The sequence below is a fragment of the Aquila chrysaetos genome, chromosome Z (assembly GCF_900496995.4).
Source record: "Aquila chrysaetos chrysaetos chromosome Z, bAquChr1.4, whole genome shotgun sequence".
In the NCBI taxonomy this organism is placed as follows: domain Eukaryota; kingdom Metazoa; phylum Chordata; class Aves; order Accipitriformes; family Accipitridae; genus Aquila; species Aquila chrysaetos.
The window spans coordinates 46,427,942-46,444,005 of NC_044030.1; the positions used below are offsets into that span (position 1 = coordinate 46,427,942).

Sequence of the window (16,064 nt, forward strand, 5' to 3'; positions counted from 1 at the left end):
GCGGGGCGGGCGCGGGGCGGTCTCTGCCCTGGCGGTTTGTCGGTCCGTTATTTCAGTTTAGCGTTCGGCCCGGGCCGTCAGCCGCGTAGCCTTGAACGGTAGGCGTGCGCGTGTAGCTTCCCCTGACTCCTGAGGAGGGTCGGGTGCGGTTACCTGCAGGCCGAACGGGAAGGGCCGATTGTAATTCTGAACCGTCAGTGCTGTACTTGGCTGTCATCCGGAAATTTATTCCGAAACAAGCTGCTCTACAAAGCTTTAACTGTGCGTAATTTAGCTGCCTCTCATTTGGAAGCCTACAATGTCATCATCATCATCCGCTCCGTTGTTACCCTCACCACCACCGAGAAGGGCTGGTAGACCCGCTGTATGTTCTCCTTCAGAAAAAAAAAAAAAAAAAAAAAAAAAAAAAAAAAAAAAGGAGAAAGGGTCTGGAGAGAAGAGCGGCTCGGTCGGGGATACGTGTAAAAGAACGAATAGAAGGGTGGGTGTCCCTTAGAGAAACACTGAACGTGTTCTCACATGCTGAAGTTGCCAGTTTTTTGCTGAATTTGTAAGTAAACTAACCTTAAAGCAGAGATGTGTTTCATGTTGGTGCTTGCCTTTTTGGTAGTTAAATTTCATCGGATTTCTTTGGATGGATACGACAAATAAAAAAACACGGAGGTGATGCCTGTAAAGAATCCCAAGTGAAACAAGACATTAATGGAAGCTCAGTGGTAAAAGCTGAAGAGGATGTGTTGGAAACCTCTTCAGCCTGGCTGCCGAAAGGTAACTTCTTGCTTTTTTATGGTTTTTTTTCCCAATATATTCCCTGAAATAATATTTTTAGGTGTTTATGACTGTCTCTTTAGCCTTGCAGCTATTATTTTTCTACATGGATGCTTTATTTCTGTTTTCACTTACTCCGAATGCAAGTTTAGATTCATACTCCTCTGATTGGAGGTTATGTAGAGCACGTACCCTGGAACTAGAATCCAAGATTTCCTGCATTCCCAGTTCCTGTGACTTTCTTTTTTTCACCGTTATATTACCTTCTGGACGGTGGACTGGCTGCTTTGTTATAAGACTAATTTAGGTAGATAGCCTACGTGAGGATCTCTTGGTGCTGTCAGGTGGCAAGCCACCATAACTGCAGAATTCTGGACTGAATGCCTTTGCAAGCAAAAGATAGGCAGCATGCATTGCGTTAACAGCTCCACTTGGCTCTAGCACAGTGTACTTGCAAAAACTTTTTTAGGATTCTGAGAAAGTAATTTATAACAATAACTGTGTAGATGTTGAATTCATGTAGGTTTTTTTTTCTTTTCAGTAGTTCTTTTTACTCCAGTGCATGCCCAGAAAAAAGAGGATGTAATAGCATGCAGTAGGTCTAAAATACCATCTTGAAAGTACTGAAGAATTGGTCTACTCTGTTACATTTGTTGAGAAAATGAATGATGCTTTAATTCTGGTTTGGGCTTCAACTCAGTAAATTTTTTTATATAAATAAGGAGAAGACGAGAGCCCGTAAAGTCATATGCCTCTTGAAATGTGATTGTTACATTAGAAGATGGTAGTCTTTCACAAATCTGGGCCTCCACAGATTTATTTGAAGGTTCAGTGTGTTAAACTCCAAATTAGAAAACGAATTAGATACAGGAGGTTTTATGGGGCCTTCTTAATAACCCATATATTAAGTGGAAAAAATTAGGCTAAATAATGCTGGTTTCAGGTAACTGAGTTATATGTCTGTGCTTTCCCAGGTTTTCGTTCACCATATAGACTGTACGGACACTGTTTTATGATGTATGGTGTCTGAAATTATTGAAGGAAGCTGATGCATTCTGGATGTCAAATAAGTAAAAATACAGATATGAGGAAAGGTAGTACAACTCCAGGTAGGCACTGGGAGATATTTTTGGCTGACAAAGCCAAATTGTTTTTTCAAAATAGCTTTGATTGTTATGTTCAGCATAGCCTAGAATTTTTAATTTATGCCCGTTTGCCCTGCCCGAAAGGAATAAGCCAGCTTTATGTAGTTGACAGCTTAGCTTTTCAGGCTCACTGCCTTCTCGCTTTGTCCCTTGCCATTTGTTCATGTACAGGTTTGTTTCAAATTTGTTGAAAGCAGCAAATTTATCTTCAGTCAGGTGACACAGTGAATGAAATATTTCCAGCTATATATGAGGTTTGAATTCCGTAAAGAGGTTTTGGTCAATTAGACCTAAAAGAAACACCTTTAAAATGTTGTTAATCATGCCAAAATTACTCAATGGATTAAAAGTCTTAATTTTTGGTTTGGGGTTTTTTGGGGTTGTTTTAGTTTTAGTATTGGGTACAAGTGAAAATCAGTCATAACAATGCAAAGTTCTGTTCTGAAAGTACTGAAAATTGTTACCAAACTACTAATGTGCTTACAAGTTGCAAAAGTAGTTATTTAGAATAGTGAAATTAACTGACGATATGCCTGCCTTTTGAAGAGGACTGAATATTAAATTGTTATTCTCATTTAAATAGCATAATAAAATTTATTTAAATTGCATACCTTAGGTACTTACACACGTTGTCAAAGCTTGTAAGGCAGGTATTGGTATTAATATTGTACATGCTAGTGTACAGTAGCTTTTGGGAGTGATTATTGAGTTGTCAGCCAAGCATACTTGCTGTAATTTTGGGGTAGTTATAATAAGTTATTTCAGAAAATATTCTTTTGTTAAATTTCACACAGGGCATAAGAATAAACTGCAGAAAATACACCATAATTAAATAATCTAAGAATTATATATATCTGTTACCCACAGAAAAGAAATTTCCCTAGGTGGTCCATTCCTATTACTTTTGAGAATGCTTTCTCATTTTCTAAGGAAGGACGGAGGTCAATCTCAAGAGTATTTCCTTACCTGTAAGAGCATTGGGTTTATATATAATAGCATTAATTTTCATTTAGTATAAGGATGGCAGAGAATGGAATTCTGTGACCACTCGATTTCCTTTTGGTGTATATTTACATATTTTAACTCATGCTTCTTCACAGCAGTCTTGCGATACAAACAAGTAAGTGAATCAATCATGGCAGCTTGATTCCTGACTGATTTAAATCAAAAACCCTTATATCCTTCATGTGGAAACCAAAAGGATAAGGAACAAATTCCTTACTGATGTCATGTGTGTGTAATGGATGGCTAGGTAAGGATTGCAAAAGCAAAGTAAAAAAATTAACTCTTTACTGTGATCTAGTATGTAATTGAATGGATTTTCTTATTCATGAAATATTTTTCTCCCACTTCAACTTCATAATAGATATTGTAGAATATGCCACGTGGAATCTGGAAGATGGACTCTGGTACTTAAGGAAGAAGAAATGCACTATGTCTACATTGAAGACATAATGGAGAAAATATTTGAGCATTGTTTGGAGGCATAAAATGAGGTCATGGTGGAGCAGAATGCTTCAGGAATACAAAATAATTTATGCTACTTCATCCATTCCGCCATCTAACACCTCCAGATTTCTGCTTACCGTAATTACTAACGATAGTGCTTGGTTCTGTAGGAGGATATAGTTGTTTAACACTTACTCTCAGTGCAGGGAGAGGAGGAAGGAGGTGATAATCTGTATTAATGGAAACACTACAAATTGGAAAACCAGATGTTTTAATAAGCTTGCTAATATATTCTTAATTTTATATTTGTGTATAATATTTATATGTACACAGGCTATGTTACCATTCAATTTTGAGGACTATGTTTTTGAAAGTTCAAAACTATTTTATGATTAAAGTGATATGCACATTCTTTGTGTGATAAGTTATTTCTCTTATGTGTTGTAAATCAAAGGTATAATCTTGTGTATGTATTTTAAAAAATGCAACTAATGAAAAGATTTTTGCTGAGGTCCATTTATCTTAATATTTTAAAATTATGCTTTCAATTTCAAGTCGTCTTCATTTTCTTTTTTGTTCTAGGTTTCTGCAATGTACTCCGCTAATGTAACTCTACTATTATTATAAACTTCGGTACAAACACTATTACATGCAACAGGTTTGTTATTTGTTACCAGCTGAAGTAGATACCAATAGATCGGCAAATGCCCATGCCTTATAGGTCTGGTGTTGTGATAACTGTGCTGACCGGCTTGGAAGTGAGTATGTGTTTTGCTGAATTAAGTGCAGTCCACGGTAGCTCTGAAAGTATGTCTGTTGATGAGTTTTCAGACTGTTTCAGAAAATCTGCATAGATTTACATACATTTACAAATCATAAAAGTAAATTTAAAACCTTGTTAGGTAGTAGAAAAACTAAGTAAATTTTCATTTAGTAAAGGCTTAACCTTTTATCTTGGTCTAGTATAAAAAAATTTCTAAGATACTGTTTCTGTCTTTTACATTGAAAAAGGTGAACACGAAGGATGGGTTAGCCCTTCATATATTAGCATATATTAATATATAGCATATTAGCATATTTGTACAGTATTTAAGTATAAAGCTAGAAAAATAATACAAGGAATCCTGTAATTGCTTGTACAGAGACTGCATGTCTGCATCTTTTTTGCTGTATTGAGAATGGCAAAAGTTAGTATTGTCACTAAGGTTGCAGATTCTTCAGTTAGTTATACTCAGTTTAAGTTTCATTTTAATAAAAGGAGAACATAAACAATTTGGGGGAAAAAAGAAGTTAACAAAAGTTTGAAATGTATTGGTATGTAATCCCTTCTTTTCTCTATAAATGTTAACTGTTTTTTTACTAAAAGCTCAAGAATTAAGGAATATCAACATCCATTTGGGACTTGACTGTAATTGCAAAGAAGCGTGATTGGGCAGCTGAATTCAGCCATCCATAAAGGCTGATGGATGTGCTGAAACCACATGACAGCTTAAAACTGTCCCCTTGGCAGTTGTAAGTGGACCAAACTGTATATTAACATAGCTAAAACATGTCCATCTGTTTTTAAAACAGTATTCACTTCTGAAAAGTGAGCATTCAATAATAAATGGTAGCATTCTGCTCTAGAGATCTTATAATGGAGTGTTATTATAGCTTTAGCCCAGCAGTTTTAAGGGGAAGGTAAGTTTTTGCTACTTTTAATGCCAATTACGCCTGTGGGGCGGGGGGGGGGGGGGGGGGTAGCATGCTGAGAAGTGTATTCCAGGCGGGAGGCTCCCTGGGTCCCACCAGGGAGAGTCCCTCACTGTGCTTTACTTGTCAGATCCGGGGACTTAAGTTGACTTACTCAAATGTAACTGGTCTTGTACAAAAACTTGCTTTCTCTATAGGATGAAGTGAAGTACAGCTGTTTGCAGCTTTAGACCAGTGATTTTTTGTTGTTGTTTGGGGGTTGTTTGGGGTTGTTGGTTTGTTGTTGCTGTTTTTTCTTCCCCAAAGTCTGTGCTAGTCTCCCTCTTACTCTGCTGGATTTTCTTGACCCTCTTTTTCTTTAGCTCATTGCTTTGAAATGACTGCCAGACCTAAATCCACATATGGGCCTTCTTCTTAGCTCCAATTTTGCAACAGCCCTCCACACCACATTTAAATTTAGCTTCATGCCCTGTGCTCCCAAAGGTACTCCCACTGTAATAGCAGAATGGCAACACCTTCTGAATTCCTTTGCTGTTACCCCTCGCTTATGTTACAGCTGGAATTGAAAATAGCTAGTTCACAGGCTTCTTGTAGCACAGTCCATAACTCGGTTCTAATCTGAGTTTTCTCTGGGCCAATGTGACTACCCCTCATCATATAAACCCAAACAGTAGTTCTAGTCTTAGCCTTTAATTGCTGCCACTGATCTCAAGATGTGAGGCAAACTGACAGCAGCATTTGTAACATCCTGGTGACTCATGCTGGTTGCAAGTGTCAGTTTATCTCATCGCCTTTTTACCATTCCTTGTCTTCTTGTGATGATCATGTCTTAGCTGAACCACAAATTGTCATAACCCAGTGAATGATGGTAACAGCAACAATTAGTTTAACTGGTCTTCTCCTGAATTTGTGTGTTAACTATTTGTAGTCTGAATCCTTGCCTTACCCACAAAGCCTAATGCTAGCCTATCCCAGTGCCACTGAATGTGTTCTGTTAGTCCAAACTGGTACTGGCTGTCCACCTACCTACTTTCTCAATTTCTTCCTCACCCTACGCTGTTTTTTCCAGTCTCAGTCCTGCTTAATCGTAAACGGGTGGGAGGAAGTAAGCATTCAGAGAACTGGATAGATAAGGAGTCTCACTCTTATATTTCAAAGGAAACACCTTTTTTCTTCCATCTCCCAAGTAAGCATTCAGATACTTTGCCCTGCTTAATCTACCCCTTAAATATTATCTCTTAAATCTTTCTTGGCTCCTACTAGTACTTGTGGTTTCTTACAGTTCTTGTGTTGAGATAATTCTATATTCAAAACTTTATAGATAATAGGAATCATATTTAGCATCCACTGAAATTGTATGTCCATGGAGGTAAACAATGCTCCTTAGTTAGAGTGTAAGCAGTCTCATCTCACTTATTCTCATGTAGCACAGTTCAAAATGAAAATCCAAGGTTAAGTGTGTGCTACAAGTATGTAAGGTGTCATTCTGTCTTTGCTAGGGGACTAGCAGTGCTTGTAATGGTAGGCTCCAATAAAATGAAAGGATCTGAAATTTGCTGGCAAAGCTTCTGTAAATGTGTGCAAAAATGAACTGCCACTTCCAATATAAATCTTATAGTTTATTTTGCATGCATGTAAAACAAGGTAAGTGAATTTGAGGAGTTACATATGTAAAATGTACACTCTCTTGGTAGCTCTGCATATTTTGAAACTTTTCAACCTGTAGTTCCTCAAGCAATGAGCAAAATACTAAGAAAACAGACTTGTTTCCAATTCATTCACACCATATATAAAGTAATTTTAAAGTACTTGTTTAGCTGTTAGAATGGAGAATTACTAGCGCATAAATTTTTTTGTGCAAGTATAACAACCTTATTAGCTCATCACTCATTAAACAGATAAGAAATCAAGCCTGGTAGTCAAATTAAATAAAGAGTTCTAATTAAAAAATAATGTTGCTTGGGTTTTGGTTGGGGTTTTTTTCAGGTAGAAAGCATCTTGCTTCAAAACAAGTCTGTACTTCTTTTGCGTAGTGTTTAAAATAGTACTGTACTCTGAGTCCAAACTTTCAAGAAGTCACAGATACATATGATTCGTTTCTTTAATACACAGTTGAAATGTTGCCAGAAGCAAATACAAGTAAAAAACCCTGGCTAACTAAGGACACCTGTCATTTTTCATGTATACAAAAATTATACATTCACAGGACAGTGCAGGCTAGTGTATTATCCTTAAACATTATGGAGAAGTATTAAGTATACAGCATAGCTTTCATCTTTCTGTTTCTTAGCATTGTCTGGCATTGCATTCTGGCCTTGTATGCTTGTTTGAACAAGTGTTTCATGTCATAGGCAGTTACCCTGGCAGGGAAAAATATCTGTACTCTGACTGTATGTAAAATTCAGTTGTTACTGCTTTTTAATGACAATTTGGCCGAAGAGTATGTAGACAACTATTTTTATTAACTTACAATGTCAGGTTTCTCTACATGACCAGGAACCTTACTTGTTAAAACATTTCTGAAATACTAGGTACTACAAGTGAGAACTTCTTTGCCTTTCTGAACATAGTGCGCTGCTTTATTTTCTTCTAATGGTTTTCTATTCCTACCCTTATTTTAATGTCTCAATACTCTTAGAGTTACCTAGGGAGCCCTGCTGCTAAGAAGGTGGCAAGCTGTGTTTCTGGATTGAAATATCTCCTGTGGATGAGTTCTGCTCAATTAATAATGACAGAGACCAGAACAGTTTTCCAGAAGCCCTTGGTGATGCCCAAGGCCTGCAGATGTTGAAAGCAATGTTAAGCCTATTTTTTCTGGCTTTAGTAAAATGAAAATTCTGCGAGAATATTCTTAGTCATTGCATTCCAAATATAAAGAATAGAGATGTGGAAAGGCTGAGCAGTAACATGAAACTTAATGCAAACTCATGCTTTAGAGATCAAGATTGTGATTAATGACTAGACTTGTATATTAGGACACTTGGAATATACCTGTCAGTTTCTCTTCTCTTTTTCTTTTTTTTTTTTCTCCTGTTGTGCTTAAAAAAGAAAGAACACATGCTACAGCCCTGCCCCTGAAACATGACAAGGTGGTTGCATTGCTGTGTTGACCAAGGTCATGCTGCTGATTAAGCTGGGATTCTGCAGGTGATTAATGTCTCTGGAGTGTGTGCTGGGAAGCTGTGGTGCTATTTTTATCTTAGAAATACTGTTGATGAACCAGTACCCTCCTCTAGCAGTTAAAGTATAGCCATGATGAGATCAACTCTTCTCTGAAATTGTTTACCAATTTTACCTCTTCCATGGAGCTGGAGTTGTTAATATGAGTAGTGAGCACAAAGCTGAGTTACTTCAGTCTCCCCAAAGATGAGACAATCAGGTTTTTGCCTACATAGCTAAAAATCAGGACATAGGAGTAACTCTGCTGGTTCAGACCAAGAGACTGTCTGGCTCCACGAGTCTGTCACTGATCAGAGGCCACAGATGGATACCTAGGGAGGACTAAAAGGAGCTTGTGCCTGTGATACTCTCCTCTGTCTTCTTCCCCTGTTAGAGTACTCTCTTAGCCTCTGACTATTCCTCAGCTCCAGGGAAGTCAAAAGACTGTAGTCTGTTTTGTTAGTAACCCTCAGAAGATCTCATTAAGAAACCCTAGAGTCTTCCCTTGAACTCGTACAAATTCTTTGTCATCTCTAGCTGGATGTGGTGTAGTCTCTCATTTTTCTTTTCCAGGAGGTTTAGTAGTTCAGTATTGGATAGGAGGAACAACTAAGGCTATACCATTGAGCTGTGTCAGTTACTGGATTCTGCCAGTCTTCAGCTGCACATATTTTCTGAAATGTGCAGTTTTGCATCGTCCTCCAATCCTGGCTTTTCCTCCCCTTTTGCTACATCAGTGTGTATACCTATGCGTATAAATTTTGATGGGCAAACAAACAGTCCTTCTTTGCCCAAGGGATTAGGAAAGTTGTCTTGCATCCTTCACACTGTGAAAAGCTCTTGCAGTGTTTTGGGTTTTTTGTCAAAGCTGTTTAAAAAGAAAAAAAGGAATGGATCATTAATTAGCAGTTTGATAGTTTTACCTGTTTACCTGTCTAGGGGAGGAAGGAGTGACATCTAATTAATGTTATTGATATTTGCTAGATCAGTTGCAATGTCATAAAATGCACAGAATTAAAGATGAGGCTCCTCATGCAGCTGAGTTCCTCACTCCTACCTTTGTTAAATACACTTTTTTGAAAATACAAATAGCTGTGCTCTTATTTTCAAAAGAATGTTGTATAAGAGAATTTCGGGTTCACCTGCATACAGAGGAGATATGTGAATTAGATAAAATGTGAAGAATAAGTTGTTGTCTCTCACTGTGATTTTTGATGCTAGTGTTCAGGAGTTTCTGAATTACGTATGTCATTACACTAAAAGTAGCTGACTCATTGTGACATATCAGTCAGCAGTAGTTATGTAAGTTTGGAGAAGAGAGCATTTAAGATGAATATTTTAGAGCATGTGTGTTTTTAATACAAGTGACTGATGTGACTCCCCAAGGTTAAGTATCACAGATGATCTGGGCTACTGCTCTGCTATCAATAGAAAAGCTCTGCTCTTAACAGGTAGAAATCAGGTGACTGAAAAAAGTGAGTGGGGATTTTTATCTGGTCTTATTAGCGAGAGCTGACACAAGGCTTCTTTTCATGGCTCTTTTTTAACACTCCGTACTCAGAATAATAAAGACTTTTGGGACTCAGCCCTCTGCTTTTGCATTCTCTTTGTAGGTTTGGGCATATATTCAAGTGACAATGATACACACAGCCTCTGCTCACACATATGTGTTCTAGACCTTGACTACCTTGGTGACCTCCCCAGACTCTCCAGTATGTCAATATCTTTCTTGTTCTGGGGAGTGCAAAACTGGACACAGTGTACTCCAAATGTGGTCTTTAAAGTGTAGAATATTTCATTTGATTTGGCTTCTTGAACTGTTCTCATAAAATGTCCCAAATAATTCCAATCTTTAAGTCGAATTTGACCTCCACTGCAGTTACCAAACAGATTGAGAGTGTGTATGTGTACCATCTATCCTAATTAAAAGATCTTTTTTTTTAATATCAAGGCTTCAACTTGTGAATCTACAGCTCTCAGAAGTCAGATAATGCTGCAGCATGGAGGAAAACTATGTTGTATATAAAATAAATACTTGGGGATCAGGCTTATTCCAGGATTTTTTTTTAATCCTCCCTCATTCGCCCCTCCTGGGCTATGGTTACCCTCCAAACTTTTCAAAATATACTGACTTGATGGAAGTGAACAATTTTATTTAAAGGTGATGCATCCAAGCCTCAATTAGTTCAATCATGCTAGATAATGTAAAACCACCTGTAAGCAGAGGGCTACTGAGAATAACAGCTGTCACCTCTGAAGCCTTCAGATCCTGCAATACTCAGTCCTGGTACTTGTAACTTAAAATGCCACACTGCATTGTGCAGATAGTAACATGGATTGCTAGAAACAAGGAGATGATATCACGACTGAAGTTTACTTTGAATCAGGGACTTGTTTGTTCCTCCATACTGTAAGTGGTGAAATTGCATTTTTAATGAAGTTGATGGCAAAATACTTACAGACGCGTGGTGTGATGAATGGATGAAGTCTCACCTTTCTTTTAAAGGCTGGGAAGCAAATAGAGGGATTCTTGTCTGCCTGTTTGGTATCTGCAGTTGCTGTTTCAGTTTGCATCTTTTTCAGTTATGCTTTTGTAGTGCTGTTGATGACTCAAATTCCAAATACCTCTTATTAAGATAAAGTAGCTTTGAGGTGGTGAATAGGAGAGGGTAGTTGTTAATCTGGAGAATGTTTAAAGGATATTGCTAGGGAAGAACTCAGCTAGGTGCACGTTAATGTAGGTAAAGAGGAGTTACAATAGTTCTGGCAATAGGCTATAGCTGCGTATGTCTCAGTTTTGTTGCTGTTTAGTTCAGTGTTAGTTTAGTGATTAGGAAACAGATTTGACCTTACTTTAATGCACAAAATTCTGTTTGTCAGTAGGTGTTTTGTTTACTCTGAAAGGGAGACATAAATCTTATTTGTCATCTCTCAAGTGCAATGAAATGCAACTGCAAACATCATCTGAACTAAAGGTGGTAGCAGACAGATAGTAGGGCAATAGTGTTATAAATAAGATTAGTTTTTAACCTTGGTCCTCAATCTGTGGAATGGCTCGTTCTGGCTTTCCAAAAATGCAAGTTGTATTTTTTTTTTCCTTTCTCCTTGCCTTGCCTTGGCAGCAAGAGGCTGATCCCAAAGACTAGGATATAAATGAGATAGATAGATTCCTTTGGATTAAAGGAATTTATGCTGGCCTTATTTGATACAAGGAAATACAGGGGGGTAAGTAATTGGGCCTTCTCCTTTCCTATAGCTCAGAAATTTAAGTGCACATATCTGTGAGACCTGCTTGTAACTTTGATTAATGAAACATGCATCTTCATGGCCTTTAGGTTTGGTTTGTTCGGCAAACATAACATTTAAATGTGCACTTTCCATTGAGGTGGTTAGATGCAAATTCACTTCCATTAAACTAAGTGGCTTTTCCTCTTTATATAAAAGTCTAAAGATAGATTCAGTCTGTGAATAATCATGTGATGTGTACAGAAAACAAATAAGGTTTTTCAAATATAGCAGACATGGATGTACATTTTCTGGGTCAGATCTGCTGGCACGTAGGAATGCCATTAAGGCAAAATGAGGAATAAGTCTACATTGCTCTATGCTGGCTAAGCAGACCTCTCTATTCATATGACGTAGTATGGAGAGAAATAAAATGCTTTTATGCTAAACCATTAGTTGAACAAACGTATTTGTATAGGACTCCTCCAAGAAACTGTGGTTGGCTGTGCTGCAGTTTCCAAGACAACAACCCCCTGAGAGTATCTCCTGGGTTTTTTTTGTTCTGAGTTACTCTGTGATCTCCTAAACTGAGTGAATTAAGGGTCAAAAGCTGGTACAGTTCTATGAGACACATTTTTAATAATGAAACCAAACTACTTCAGCAGACCAAGTCTAAAGTAAAACATGTTTTGATTCTATATCAACAGTGCATTTTGCAGTTCTTGCTAAGCATCTTTAAATAAACTAGCTATCATTTTTATTGTTGCCTACAAAGGTATATTATGTGATGATGTTTTTATTTTTAGAAACATTCTTATAGCTGAAGTATGTTAACACAAGAAATGTCAGGCTTGGACAATTTCTGAAGCGTTTTCTACAAAAAAAAACCAAAACTGAAAAGCACTCTTTAGAATAGAATCAAGGAGAACAGGTTACAGTTTTACATCAGCTGTGTGGGGCATTTTAGAACCCTTTCTCCAACTTCTCTTCAGAAACCCAACTCCATTTACACTCACATGGATGCAAACTTGAATTCAGCTACATGTGAGAACAGGGCCTGACCTGTCTCTTATTTTGTAGTAGTATGACTTAGTATGTTTGAGTTTGTTTATGTTTATCTAAATGTTACAGCTGTGACATAGAACAGTAATATAGTAAATATGAAGAATATTGGTAAATCTGCAGTAGGTGCAAGAGCTTTCCAAAGTGTCAGTTTCTGTGTTGCACTGAACCTGTGTAACATGAACATAAAGCACAGCCACTGCTACTTGTTGTGAAAAGGTTTCACACTTCAAAAAAATGCTGTAAATGACTGCTTAAAATACTGGACAATATGAGCTTAAAACCACTCTCTACTGATCTAGCAGCACTGTCATTCTTTACTGAGGACAAGTGTTTAAACCATAACATCATGGAATTATGTTATTCTTATTTAAGATTATAAATTTGAAACATTTACTATCACTTGATTAAATTAATACAGTGGTGTTCTTCACGGCAGAACTTCTTATCAAACACCTTACTGCTCCTGAGTGCTAGGAAAATATGTTTGAATATATGAGTGGTGGTAAAATGCAATGGAGGAGTTCTTTCGTTTTGTTTCATCATTAACTGAGGTGGTAGCACAGTTGTTTTGACTTCACTTCTCGGGTAGGGCTGACAAAGTCCCATTTCATATTGAATCATCTGACTCGTGGAAAGCACATTTAATACTCATTGCAGAAGGCAGAGATTAAAAGTTTCTCAAGCCTAGGGCAAACAGAGGTAGCACATAAATTTCTGATGTTTGGCATTTCCTGCATTCCTTCTTTGTTAAATCCCGGTAATATGCTGCCATTTCTAAATGTGAAAAAGAAGAAACCATGTGCTATGTTCCGCTGGAACAGCAGCTCTTACTGGAATTGTAGAAAACTGATTTATATTAGCCCCTAACCTCATTTTTCAAACCTTTTTGGACTTGGACTTAACAGTACTATGCGGTTGTGGTTTTTGGAGTAACTCATCAGTGCTTATTTTCAGAAGCAGTCACTCAAGGCTTTGATCTTGCAGTGAAAGTACTAAATGCTATTTTAGTTCAGTCTGAAAAAAAAAGTGAAGAATGAAAAGGCTTTTATGGTAAAAAGCCCTTGCACTTCACCTATTTTATTTTAATATCCTGAGTTTGGCTGTGGCTGCTGGAAGATGATTTGATGTAAAGACAAGAACAATTACAAGATAATCACTTTTTAACATACAGAAGCCTGCCCTCAGACACTAGGGGGTGCAACAAAACCTTATTGCTGATGCCTTTAGAGATTTGACCTACCTTGGCTTGAAGCTGTAGTTGTAGATAGATGGATTTCCTCTATGTGCTGTGGGAAGAAAATGCTGTGGCTAGAATACACTCCTTTTAATGAGAATGCTCTCTAGAATACTACCCGTTGATTTACAATACGAGATGATGTTTCAATCCTAGTCTTAAAAACAGAGAGACAGAAAAATAAGCAGTATTTTGCATATTGCCCAGTGCCTCTCCTATATTGAAATAATTTATTGCCTATTTTTCTGCACTGAATAGCTTCGATTGTAGGCTTATTTACTGATGGATGAAGCGGTGATGAAGATGGTATTTGAAATACTGCTTTCCCTATATGTTTAGGAACTGTATGTTTGTTAGGGAATACTCATCAGTGCCTGAAACACAGGAGAGTTTTCAGTTAACAGTGATGAATGCCATACAGAGTAGGCCTGAGTCTGCCACTGTTCCCAGGTGCTCTTCACTTAAAGTAACAACTGAATTTGGTGTGTAATATTGAGCTGGGTCTTTGGGAAGGAGAAGCACTGTGGGTAAAAAGCCATGCGTAGTTGTGGAGGAGTGGCCCAGAACAGTGCACTCACAGCAGCCACACTAGTGTGAGAAGGTGAGAAGGGTGCAATGAATGACAAAGGGGTGGGCTATAGCATGCATTTTAGGGGCTGTTGTGGTACCGCTGCACATTCTAGAACCTTCCGCTGGAAAATTTAGTTCACACCATTGCAGAAAGTAGCATAGTCACCATCGTACTATGGCTAAAATGAACTCCCCATGCTTTCTTGACTACAGAAACTTTTATTTTTGAGCTCATGGCCTGACAGTTAGCTGCTTGCTGCTATTCACAGAATCACAGACTGGTTGAGGTTGGAAGGGACCTCTGGAGGTCAGCTGGTCCAACCCCCTGCTCAACCAGGGCCACCTACAGCCAGTTGCCCAGGACCATGTCCAGACAGCTTTTGAGTATCTCCAAGGAGGGAGACTCCACAACCTCCCTGGGCAACCTGTGCCAGTGCTCAGACACCCTCACAGTGAAAAGTGTTTCCTTGTGCTCAGAGGGAACCTCCTGTGTCTCAGTTTGTGCCCACTGCCTCTCGCCCTGTCAGCACGCACCACTGAAAAGAGCCTGGCTCTGCCCTCTTTGCACACTCCCTTCAGGTATTTATATAAATTGATGAGATCCCTCCCCAAGCCTGCTCTTCTCCAGACTTAATAGTCCCAGCTCTCTCGGCCTTTCCTCGCAGGAGAGATGTTCAAGTCCCTTCGTCATCTCTGTGGCCCATTCCTGGACTCTCTCCAGTGCGTCCATGTCTCACTTGCACTGGGGAGCCTAGAACTGGACCCAGCACTCCAGGTGTGGCCTCACCAGTGCTGAGGTGGAGGGAAGGCTCGCTGCTGGCAGCACTCCTCCTAATGCAGCCCAGGATGCTGTTGGTTTTTTTCTTGCCACAAGGGCGCGTTGCTGGCTGTAGTCAATTCAGTATCCATTGGGACCGCCCCCCCCCCCCCCGCCCCCCTCCCCGGTCCATTTCCGTGAAACTGCTTTCTAGCTGGGCAGTCTCCAGCATGTACTGGTGCATGGGGTTGTGCCTCCCCAGGTGCAGGACTGTGCACTTCTTGTTGAACTTCATGAGGTTCTTGTCAGCCCATTTCTCCAGCATTCTTTGTAAAGAAGCGTAGATGCTGTTTTTCAGGAAAGGTGATAAAATGACGAAGAATGGTTCTAGAGGTAAATAATACAGCATTTGCCATGAAAACTCCACCACATTTTGGATTGCTTCACCAGAATATAAGTGTGTGAGTTTTCTTCTGCTTTCTTGCAGACTTGGATCATCATATATCAAGCTTATCTTTCTCAGCCCTTTATCATTATGGAATATAAAGAAGTTATATTGAAGAGTTCCAGAAGTCCATGCTTAATGAAAGAAAACTTCCGATGTGGTATTTCTGACAGCATAATGAGCATTTATCTCTGTGTGCATTATAGAACTCTGAACTGGACCTCTGAAATTATGGTTTGTATCATGATGAACTGAAACAGCCCCTTCAATCCAAAGTTTGAAGGACTTCATGTTCAGAATTTTCCCCTTATCAATCCAGACCTTTAACCCCTGACTTAAAGCCATGCTGATGAAGGGGACCTGATGTGGATGAGAATGGTATATGGCCTGAAAATATGCATAGCCTTATATGATACAAATATGGTTAAAATTTAATCTGTGTGTTTTAAGGTAAAAGTTTTCTATATATATCAACTGGGAAGAGGGATTGTTGTAAAGCAAAGAAATATTTAAGTAATAAGTAGGCTAACACATGCTGAAGACAGTACTTCTTAA

The 16,064-nt window shown here is 38.6% G+C and overlaps 1 long non-coding RNA gene across 1 annotated transcript; it reads left to right on the forward strand.

Moving 5' to 3' along the window:
- Positions 1-107: 107 nt before the first annotated feature.
- Positions 108-14,654, forward strand: LOC115337301. Its single transcript, XR_005931617.1, has 3 exons — positions 108-768; positions 860-3,165; positions 3,945-14,654. It is a non-coding gene; the product is annotated as an uncharacterized LOC115337301 (long non-coding RNA).
- Positions 14,655-16,064: the final 1,410 nt, after the last annotated feature.